Source organism: Ambystoma mexicanum, chromosome 3p (assembly GCF_040938575.1).
Source record: "Ambystoma mexicanum isolate Mex_15411 chromosome 3p, UKY_AmexF1_1, whole genome shotgun sequence".
Classification (NCBI taxonomy): Eukaryota; Metazoa; Chordata; class Amphibia; order Caudata; family Ambystomatidae; genus Ambystoma; species Ambystoma mexicanum.
In genome coordinates, this window is record NC_090925.1 from 109,860,412 (window position 1) to 109,872,681 (window position 12,270).

At 47.8% G+C, this 12,270-nt stretch overlaps 1 protein-coding gene across 2 annotated transcripts in view; it reads right to left on the minus strand.

Annotated features, from left to right (window-relative positions):
• Window positions 1-12,270, minus strand: part of LOC138580133 (transmembrane protein 139-like) — a 366,231-nt gene that overhangs the window by 293,413 nt on the left and 60,548 nt on the right. The window contains exon 1 of one of the 2 annotated variants that reach the window (XM_069650440.1): window positions 11,035-11,285. The exons of the other annotated variant lie outside the window; for it this stretch is intronic. The gene's annotated coding sequence lies outside the window, so the exon portion shown is untranslated. Of the gene's footprint in view, window positions 1-11,034; window positions 11,286-12,270 lie in introns of those variants that run through there. 2 annotated transcript variants of the gene reach the window in all.

A 12,270-nucleotide genomic window follows, 5' to 3' on the forward strand; every position in this document is an offset into this window, starting at 1 on the left:
CAGAATGTTAGCAGGGACATTGTCCTGAACCAGGACAGGAAGCTTTGCTGTCTTGTCTCCAATCATGAGTGTGACTAAGGCTACAGGCGATAATTTGGGAGGCCCACCAGCTAACCTGGTGGTTCTCAGAAGAGCACCTACATAGTCCTCTGGCTTGAGCAGGGTCCTGTCCACCACTGTCATGCTTGCCCCAGTGTCTCTCAAACCAGTAGAAGGCTGGCCATTCAAGAGGACACTTCTCAAAAACCTACGGGTGTTCTGTGGGATAGTCGCCAGTACTTCTGCATACTGGTCCCAGGCCCCAAGGGACACTAAGGAAATCTCTACTGGAGCACCAAATGTGATCCCGGTAGAGGAGGGGAGGACAGTGGCCTCCACCTCAGACACGGGGTAAGGGTAGGTCAGGCTGACAGCCTGTACTCCAAGTGCCTTACCTTTACACTTGGAGTCACCCCTTCTGTGATCCAGAGCCCCACAGTCCCAACAAGTGCCAGGAGTGCGGGGTACAGTACTGGAACCACTGGGAGCCTGCTTTGCAGCAGGTGGACCACTACTCTTATTCCCACCCACAGATGACTTATCCCCACTAGATTTTTGGGTCTTGGGAGAGGAAGGTTTAGGTTTACCCGACTGTGACTGCTTGTGGGACTCCTCAGCTTTCTGAGAGGCCCCCTTTTCTTTGTCCTTGTCCTTCCCACTGGAGTACTTAGGGGACACCCGGTGGGAGACCCACTTGTCAGTCAACCTAGCCAGCTTAAAGGGGTCCAAAATGTTCTGGTCAGCCACATACTGACGCAGCTCTGGTGAACAGGCTTCAGAAAAATGCTCAAAAAACAAGAGGTGGGACAATTCAACAAAAGTCTTAACCTTGTATCCATCAATCCACCCCATCATGTTCATGTGCGCAGCACTCACCCAGTCAACCCAAGACACATTCTCTCTTTTCTTAAAATCCCTGAACCTTTTAAGGTATTGGATAGGTGTCTTGTCAAACTTGGCAATCAAAGCAGACTTCATACCCTCATACTGACCCCTTTCTTCCACACTCAGCTTCAGAATACAGTCATATCCAGTTTGAGGCACTCTGCTTAACGAACACTCAGCCCAATCTCTTTTATCAACATCATGTATCGCACAAGCCATTTCAAACGCTTCAATCCATTGGAGGATATCTAAACCCTCCACAAATACACCAACCAAATCTTTCATAAACTTGGTGGCTGGGGACCTGACACTCTCACTGGTTTTAGCTGAAGTCTCCACTCTAGCTTTCTCTAGCTGGATTCTCTGACATTCAGTGTCCTGGCTCTGAAGTTCAAGGTCCTTATTTCTGAGTTCAAGATCCCTATTCTTGAGCTCCACTTGTTGAGCCAACTCCTCTTTCCTTAGCTCAGCATCTATTTCCAACTTGCGGTATTCAAAGGCCAATTTCATCCTTAATAACTCAAGCTCCAAGGAATTGCTGGGGTTTGGAACAGAGGCAGCAGGAATGGCGGCTTTCCCAGAAACAGATTCAGCAGAAACCCCAGGGGCAGAGTCTCATTGGTTGCATTCCCCCCTCATCAAGAGTTTCACCATCAGTCTGGTAGTCCACCAGGGCAGCTATCAGCTCAGCCCTAGACGTATCCACAAAGTCTAACTCCCTGGCTTCACAAGCACTCTGGAGAGCCTCCAAGCTCATCCGAGTCAATTTGCCATTTGCAATAGACTCCATTGTTTGTAATGCAGTTATCTTGTACCCAACTAAACCTTAATTTAATAAAGTGCAGATATTTTGTAAGTGGCACGGTTATACACTGATTCTTAAAACCATAAGCATCCCACCGCTGCCACCAGTGTAAAGACTGGTAGGGGGTGGTCTGTACTTCTGCTCTCTATATGGCAGAGGGGAGGCACAGAGGACCCCAGCCTAGATTCTCTATTCGGTAGCTATGGTCGAGCAATCAAGGCCTAGCTTCTCAGGAGGTGATGCAGGCTGGTTCTTAAGTACAGTGTAGTCCCCAAGCCCCCACAAAGGAATGTCCACACACTGTATTGGTTAGAACACAGTCTTTATATAATCAATATTCAAGGTTATGTACACTTATCATAATAACTCACTTTGTACTTAGGAAAATCAACAATGGCAAATATATACAATTCTAAAGTGGTACCACCCTTTGTATTAGATCTCATTAAAGTGCATCAACAATACTGTAACAATGTCACACAGATCAATAGAGTGAAACCAGCACTAGAGAGAGGAGAGAAAATAAGATGGTTGTGCAATAGGCAGAATACTGGCCCCTACCACTAGACACAGTTCTGTGTGGAGATCCCCCCACCTGAGCAACCTGTAAAATAAAGATATAGCACAAGCCCAGTCCATATATTGTTCTGCAAGTCTTATTCCCTCCTATAATGTTTTTACCCCCCCCATTGTACCTGGTGGAGTCGAGTTCTTCGAAGAGGCGTCGACAGATCCTTCTTGAGCGACCCCCTTTCAAGCGGGAGTCACGGATCGTCGAGAGGCGTCGAGAAGCGTCGAGGAACTTGGCGTTCGGTGGCGGGGAATCGACGGCCCTTCTTGAATGCCTTCCCTTTCAAGCGGGAGACACGGGGCTTTCGAACGTCCGTCAAGGAACTCGGCGTTCGGAGTCGGGGAATCGACGGCCCTTCTTGAATGCCTTCCCTTTCAAGCGGGAGACACGGGGCATTGAACCTCCGACAACAAACAGGGTAGAACGGCGTCGATGAGGCGGCAGCTTCGATCCAAGCGGTGCTAGTCGACGACGGAGCGTTGGCGTCCTGCAAGGCAGAGGCATGCGGGGCACCTCGATGACAATTGTTCTGGACTGCAAAGATTGTGAAGACGGGGGCCCAGCAAGGGCGTCGAGTCGTTCGAGTCTTTGTGGTCTTCGGGTGGCGGGAAACCCACCGGCAGGTTTCTCGTCGGCGCATTGGTCGTCCTCGACTTTCTCCGGCAGGATAAAGTGGTCGACGGTGCGGACGAGGGAGTCCTTCGATTCAAATGTTCTTAGGCAAGGAGCGGACGGCTCCAGTCGTCGGCGGCACGGCGTCAAGTGGTTCCCATGGCTGGGCAACACAACTTCGACGGGCCTCCAGCGGTTACACAGACCTGCGAACCCTGGTCGACGGCAATGGACTTCGACTGCGGCAATGTCCGGGTGCTTCACTTCGATCTCCTCGACGGTCCCGTCTCAGGTCGGCAGCCTTTCGAGGGTCTGACTTCCAGGGCGCTTTGGCGAAGATGTAGCGGTGCTCGATGATCCCTCGGAGCACGGGAAGAGGGCGCCTTACCAGGTCCTCTCTCGGGTCAGTCCTCGACGAATTCGGCAGCTTTCAGATCGGTCGAAGCAAGTGCAACAGCAAGTCTTCTTCTTCCAGCTGTGCGTCGAGGATCAGCAGTTCCAGTTACTCTTAGAGTGGAGACTCAGCTTCTGAACTCTTCTGAACAATTACCAGTGGTGAGAGGTCCCCAGATATACTATTCTGTCTCTCATCCACACTGCTGGCACACACTCAGCAGCCAATCATACAGAAGGGCATTCATGCAGTCAGTCAGCCAATCAGGCACACAGTGCATTCAGGCCACACTCCTCCCTTTCAGACACTCACAACAAGGAATGTGGATTGGGACAAGTACCCAGCCATTCAACACTACACACTGCATTCAGGCCAGTTTCGGGCAGGGCTGTCTCAGTCTTTGTCTCTCATGCCAGAAACCAGACAACCACAACAAGGAGTGTATATTGGTCACACACTCCATTCACCCAGGTCCCACCCAGAGGGGGTACCCACAACATACAGTCACTGGGAAGGCTCCAGTCAGTCTAGCTGGGCCTTCACAACAACACCATATATGGAACTTCCACCCAACAGCCAGTCAGGGGGAAGGGACAGAGTCAGGGCTTCCCGGGACTTTGGGAAAACAAGGTAACAGGCAATAGAAAGCAAGAGGCCACAGGGGCCATCTTGTTTCCTATCAGGAATCAACTGATCCCAATGGCAGGGCCTGGGTATCCCAAAATGGAGGACACCCAGAGCACCTGTCAAATTCAGCATGGAGCTGCCACCAGCCCATACCCTGCTCTGTGGGCCACCCACAAGTGCCCAAAAACATACACTAGGGGTACAGGGTTGTACCCCTACCCATGGGTGCCATAAGGGTATCCCATGGGTCTGTTCACCAAACCAAAAGAGAGTGCTGCACTGCCAGGAGTCCCACATGGACTCCTGGGCAGAAAACACGACAGAACACACAATAAAAAGCAGTAAAGGACAAGGATTCAGAGGCCCTGTCCCTCTGATGCATTTCCAGCATCACAAACACCTTATACTGTATACAAATAACAAGGCCTGCAACTGCAGCAAATCTGGGGATTCCTGTGAGCATCTCTGATGGACACCTTATACTGTATACAAATCACAAGGCCTGCAACTGCAGCAAATCTGGGCATTCCTGTGAGCATCTCTGATGGACATTTTATACTGTATACAAATAACAAGGCCTGCAACTGCAGCAAATCTGGGGATTCCTGTGAGCATCTCTGATGGACACCTTATACTGTGTACAAATCACAAGGCCTGCAACTGCAGCAAATCTGGGCATTCCTGTGAGCATCTCTGATGGACATCTTATACTGTATACAAATAACAAGGCCTGCAACTGCAGCAAATCTGGGGATTCCTGACAGCATCTCTATTTGACACATGCTACTGTATACAAATCACAAAGACTGCAGCAAATGTGGGGATTCCTGTGAGCAGCTCTGATGGACACCTTATACTGTATACAAATAACAAGGCCTGCAACTGCAGCAAATCTGGGGATTCCTGTGAGCATCTCTGATGTACACCTTATACTGTATACAAATCACAAGGCCTGCAACTGCAGTAAATCTGGGCATTCCTGTGAGCATCTCTGATGGACATCTTATACTGTATACAAATAACAAGGCCTGCAACTGCAGCAAATCTGGGGATTTCTGACAGCATCTCTATTTGACACATGCTACTGTATACAAATCACAAAGACTGCAGCAAATGTGGGGATTCCTGTGAGCAGCTCTGATGGACACCTTATACTGTATACAAATAACAAGGCCTGCAACTGCAGCAAATCTGGGGATTCCTGTGAGCATCTCTGATGGACACCTTAAACTGTATACAAATCACAAGGCCTGCAACTGCAGCAAATCTGGGCATTCCTGTGAGCATCTCTGATGGACATCTTATACTGTAAACAAATAACAAGGCCCGCAACTGCAGCAAATCTGGGGATTCCTGACAGCATCTCTATTTGACACATGCTACTGTATACAAATCACAAAGACTGCAGCAAATGTGGGGATTCCTGTGAGCAGCTCTGATGGACACCTTATACTGTATACAAATAACAAGGCCTGCAACTGCAGCAAATCTGGGGATTCCTGACAGCATCTCTATTTGACACATGCTACTGTATACAAAGCACAAAGACTGCAGCAAATGTGGGGATTCCTGTGAGCATCTCTGATGGACACCTTATACTGTATACAAATCACAAGGCCTGCAACTGCAGCAAATCTGGGCATTCCTGTGAGCATCTCTGATGGACACCTTATACTGTATACAAATAACAAGGCCTGCAACTGCAGCAAATCTGGGGATTCCTGACAGCATCTCTATTTGACACATTCTACTGTATACAAATCACAAACACTGCAGCAAATGTGGGGATTCCTGTGAGCATCTCTGATGGACACCTTATACTGTATACAAATAACAAGGCCTGCAACTGCAGCAAATCTGGGGATTCCTGACAGCATCTCTATTTGACACATGCTACTGTATACAAATCACAAAGACTGCAGCAAATGTGGGGATTCCTGTGAGCATCTCTGATGGACACCTTATACTGTATACAAATAACAAGGCCTGCAACTGCAGCAAATCTGGGGATTCCTGTGAGCATCTCTGATGGACACCTTATACTGTATACAAATCACAAGGCCTGCAACTGCAGCAAATCTGGGCATTCCTGTGAGCATCTCTGATGGACATCTTATACTGTATACAAATAACAAGGCCTGCAACTGCAGCAAATCTGGGGATTCCTGTGAGCATCTCTGATGGACACCTTATACTGTATACAAATCACAAGGCCTGCAACTGCAGCAAATCTGGGGATTCCTGACAGCATCTCTATTTGACACATGCTACTGTATACAAATCACAAAGACTGCAGCAAATGTGGGGATTCCTGTGAGCAGCTCTGATGGACACCTTATACTGTATACAAATAACAAGGCCTGCAACTGCAGCAAATCTGGGGATTCCTGTGAGCATCTCTGATGGACACCTTATACTGTATACAAATCACAAGGCCTGCAACTGCAGCAAATCTGGGGATTCCTGTGAGCATCTCTGATGGACACCTTATACTGTATACAAATCACAAGGCCTGCAACTGCAGCAAATCTGGGGATTCCTGTGAGCATCTCTGATGGACATTTTATACTGTATACAAATCACAAGGCCTGCAACTGTAGCAAATCTGGGGATTCCTGACAGCATCTCTATTTGACACATGCTACTGTATACAAATCACAAAGACTGCAGCAAATCTGGGGATTCCTGTGAGCATCTCTGATGGACACCTTATACTGTATACAAATCACAAGGCCTGCAAATGCAGCAAATCTGGGGATTCCTGTGAGCAGCTCTGATGGACACCTTATACTGTATACAAATCACAAGGCCTGCAACTGTAGCAAATCTGGGGATTCCTGACAGCATCTCTATTTGACACATGCTACTGTATACAAATCACAAAGACTGCAGCAAATCTGGGGATTCCTGTGAGCAGCTCTGATGGACACCTTATACTGTATACAAATCACAAGGCCTGCAACTGCAGCAAATCTGGGCATTCCTGTGAGCATCTCTGATGGACATTTTATACTGTATACAAATCACAAGGCCTGCAACTGTAGCAAATCTGGGGATTCCTGACAGCATCTCTATTTGACACATGCTACTGTATACAAATCACAAAGACTGCAGCAAATGTGGGGATTCCTGTGAGCATCTCTGATGGACACCTTATACTGTATACAAATCACAAGGCCTGCAACTGCAGCAAATCTGGGGATTCCTGACAGCATCTCTATTTGACACATGCTACTGTATACAAATCACAAAGACTGCAGCAAATGTGGGGATTCCTGTGAGCAGCTCTGATGGACACCTTATACTGTATACAAATCACAAGGCCTGCAACTGCATCAAATCTGGGGATTCCTGTGAGCATCTCTGATGGACACCTTATACTGTATACAAATCACAAGGCATGCAACTGCATCAAATCTGAGGATTCCTGTGAGCAGCTCTGATGGACACCTTATACTGTATACAAATAACAAGGCCTGCAGCAAATCTGGGCATTCCTGTGAGCATCTCTGATGGACACCTTATACTGTATACAAATCACAAGGCCTGCTACTGCAGCAAATCTGGGGATTCCTGACAGCATCTCTATTTGACACATGCTACTGTATACAAATCACAAAGACTGCAGCAAATGTGGGGATTCCTGTGAGCAGCTCTGATGGACACCTTATACTGTATACAAATCACAAGGCCTGCAACTGCATCAAATCTGGGGATTCCTGTGAGCATCTCTGATGGACACCTTATACTGTATACAAATCACAAGGCCTGCAACTGCATCAAATCTGAGGATTCCTGTGAGCAGCTCTGATGGACACCTTATACTGTATACAAATAACAAGGCCTGCAACTGCAGCAAATCTGGGCATTCCTGTGAGCATCTCTGGTGGACACCTTATACTGTATACAAATCACAGGGCCTGCTACTGCAGCAAATCTGGGGATTCCTGACAGCATCTCTATTTGACACATGCTACTGTATACAAATCACAAAGACTGCAGCAAATGTGGGGATTCCTGTGAGCAGCTCTGATGGACACCTTATACTGTATACAAATCACAAGGCCTGCAACTGCATCAAATCTGGGGATTCCTGTGAGCATCTCTGATGGACACCTTATACTGTATACAAATCACAAGGCCTGCAACTGCATCAAATCTGAGGATTCCTGTGAGCAGCTCTGATGGACACCTTATACTGTATACAAATCACAAGGCCTGCAACTGCAGCAAATCTGGGCATTCCTGTGAGAAGCTCTGATGGACACCTTATACTGTATACAAATCACAAGGCCTGCAACTGCATCAAATCTGAGGATTCCTGTGAGCAGCTCTGATGGACACCTTATACTGTATACAAATCACAAGGCCTGCAACTGCAGCAAATCTGGGCATTCCTGTGAGCAGCTCTGATGGACACCTTATACTGTATACAAATCACAAGCTGAAACTGGAGCACATCTTGAGCTGCCTTGAGAACCTCTGCGATGCTCTTGCGCACGATATCGTGAATCGCATTTGTTCATGGGCGTCTCAGAGATGCTCCAGGAATCTCCAGATTTAGGCCTTGGGAATCAGCTTTACGGTGGCACCAAAAATCTGAGATGCTGATGGGCATCTCCTCCTTTTCTCCAGTGCAAATCTTTATTGATCAGGCCCAAATTAATCAGACTTTCCAATTTAATCCGATCGAGCTGATCTTCCCTATTACCCTCTGACCTCCTACCAGCAGTGCGGGCAAACTCAGCAGTGCCAGGTAAAGAGGAGGTAAGTACATATGAAACATGCATGTAAAGCGGAGGCTACAAAGGTAGGTAGAGAGAGAGAGAGAGAGAGGGCAGCGAAAAGAACACAGTGTTACAGAAACGTAGACAGAAAATAGAGGAAAGAGAGGGAGGGGTGTACACGATAGGATAGAGAGATGAGGAAGAAAGGCAATGGAAGAAAGCAAAGATAAGAGAAAGAAAGGATTCAAGGGAAGGATCAAGAAAGGAGAGAGAAAGAGAGAAGCGGGCAGTGCAAAGGCCACAAAAAGATGTGAAAAGAGGGCCCACTCAAGGTGATAAAAAGACTCGGTTGGATAGCTCAGGGGCAATGTGCTCCCCTTGGAAGCAAGACGACACGGAGCAAACCAGGTTTGATCCCTGAGTCCGTGCTTAGAAATCTCTGGGTATTAAGAATGCTATAAATAACCAATTCCAATTACTAAGAAAGAAGCGATAGGTAGTACAGAAGCTTAGAAGTAGATGAAGGAAGAGGGAAGAAACACGGAAAGAATGAAAGGAACAAAGGAAGGAAGAAACGAACGAACGAACGAACGAACGAACGAACGAACGAACGAACGATAAAAGAGACAAAGATAGTTTGACAGCCATCCAGAAAGGCAGGAGAAGAAACAGTAATTCATTATATGTTAGAGAAGAGAAAGAAGGTAAAATAGACAAAGGATATGACAAACAGGAGGTGAGAAAAAAACAACAAAAGGGCAGGAGAAAAGAGACAGGAGTCGAGATCCTGACAAAGGAAGAAGACTGAGTAGGGGACAAGGAGAAAGCGTGAAGGATAGAAGAGAGAGAGAGAGAAGATGGGAATACAAGATGTGTAAGAGATGGAGAATGGACAGGGAAGAGCAACAGAGAAGGTGAGACAGAGACGAGGAAACTGCAGAAAAGCAGAGGGAAGAGGGACATTAAAGGAAAGAGGGAAGAGACAGTAATGACAGGGAAGTGAAAAAAGAATAGAGAGGAAGGAAGATAAAAGAGCAGAGAAAAAGACAGGCAATGTAGCGAAATGGAGGATGAAACAACATTCCAAGATAATGCGTGAGACCTGAGAGAAAGGACCTCTGGCCTAGCAGGGAACCCAGCTTCCAGGGATGGGGGCCTAAAGGAGAGCCCAGAAACAAGCTGCTTTTTCCAACTAATCACCACCGGAGACATTGTTTTCATGTCCCAGTGAAATAAAGTGACGTTTTTCTGTTCGCACCTAAAAGAAAAGCATGTCCCAATTGGTATATAACGTGACTCTTATTTTGCAGGCATTTTACCATTCAGGTGAGTATTGTGGCAAATGAAAACCACGCCCACTGTGCATTGTGTGCTGCCTGCATCCTTCTCACATACAGCCCTTCTGATTGTACCCTAGTGCAGCCTGCAGGCCCCTGCCGCGGCGGCGTGACCACCATAATCATTAGGCAGGAGCGGTGGCCCAGGCCAGCTCCAGAGGCTGTGGTGCAGAATACGCTTCTTCCAGGAGCTTGGCGGGGTGGGGAAGGGCCGCCCTCATGGGGCACACAGGGGGTGGCTTCATTTTCTGTTAGGCCACTGGACAGGGCTATCAAAAATGAGACAAAGAAAGGCGACAGAAGCTGAGTAAGACCTTCTGCCAAGGACTGGATCAGAACCCGAACCCTCTGATCAGAAGACTCACTGCCACCACTGCAAACCCCTTTGACCGCTACCCGCGGCCGATCACCGCGAAGACCCTGTGAAACCAGCCCTACTGTAACAAGCCCACACAGACCAAGAAGAATCCTAACTCACAACTACATACTCAACCCAAGAAGATGGAGTAATGAGGCTCAAGCCTGGGTATCCAATAATCACAGCTGATGGATAACATCTATCAGCAGGAAGAAAAAGAAGAAGCGTGGCGACAGAAGTAAAAGAAAGAGAAGGTACGAGATAAAAAAAAGTAGGATGAGAGAAAGGAACCCTGATTCATGTGAGACAGGGGGAAAAGAGGAGACCAAAGTGTGACGAGGAAGATCGGCGAGACAGAGAAAGCAGGAATGAGAAACTGAGGTAACCCAATAAATAAAGGCAAGGAACAGGCAGGAGAGATAGAGAAGGCAGGCAAAACTCAAGGCAGGCAGCAAGGGAAAAAGAGAGAGAGGCATCTGGGGAACGAGGAAGAGAGACAGCTGAAAAGACGACAGAGAAGAGAGAAGGAGGCAGATAAACAGGAAGAAGCAAAGAACGCAGAGAGAGAGAGGAGGGACACCATATAAAGTGTGGAAAGACACGAGAGAGGAAGAGAGCTTGATTCAAAGATAGAAGGGTAAAGACAAGAGACTGTGAGACAGCAAGAAAGCTCTCACACCTGTAGAAAATGCTTGTCTTGTGTGGCAGCTGGGCTGGACGCTATCCCCAACTTTCTCTCTCCGTCTTCCTCTCCTCTCTCGTCTCTCCTTAAAGATCAGTGCTGCATTGCTGCGGCCCGACCCCTCTCTGCAAGGGAGCCGGGGGAAGGGCAGGGGTGGCCCCCCGCCCCACCACCTTCCAGACAGGCCCTCGCGTCCTCCCAGTGTCCAAAGTCGAGCTGCAGAGCTTCTGATAAGTGGCCTTCTTCAGGCGTCTCTCCCTTGGGCTTGTGTAAGCAGAGCCCTTGGAGAGGTGCCAGGAGGCCTGCCTAGCGGGTCACCCGGTGGCAGCCTCCAAAGACGGTTAATGTTTGCCAGATACTGCCGGGGGTGAACTGCAACGCTGCAGGCCGTCGATAACAGTCCTCTCTTCCCGGAATCCAATGAGGAAAAGAATGCAGGTCCTCCCCAATGAGGAAACCGATTATTATGAAGGAGCCAGGAATTCAAACCTTTGATTTGTGCAACAGGCGCATTAACCCACTAAGGTATTTTACTGCTCAGATCCACTCAGGAAATAGCTAATGTTATGGACTTACTAGCTGCATTTCAGGAAAGGTGAGTATACACAGCAAGAATGACATTAATCTTGGGAGGATAGCTCAGGGGCAACGTGCTCGCCTTGGAAGCAAGACAATACGGAGCAATGCAGGTTCGATCCCCAGGTTCCACTTAGAAACCTCTGGGTATTAAGCGCGTTATAAATAACCAATCATATCACACCATAGAAAACCTTACAGGTATCTATGCCCCTTCACAGAGTTGTGTTGCACTCATCAACAGAAATCATGTGCGCATGAGACAGTGTTTGTGCAGTAATTGTACTCCGGTGAGAGAGAGAAACCATCAGTTGCTCGACCAGCAACCATTCCCCCTTAGACAACTGTTATAACAGTAATTATACACTCATCAGGCAGTTATTGTGCCAGTAATCAGACCCTCATCAGAGACTTATCGTGAAAAAACCCAAACAACGAGGCTGAAAATAAAGAGTTTTAAAAGTCGATTTGCTTGCAGGTTTTTGGTACCCTTTTAGATAGTGGGTGGGGTAAGAGTATAAATTAAGGTGGGGGCTGCAGTGGGTCACGCCTGTAGTGTGTGACCCTCCCAAGTGTGATGCCCCTTTAAGGGAATGTGTCCCTCCCCTGTGTATTGCCCTTTTAAGATGGGCCATGACTGCGTCATGGTCTAAGCTA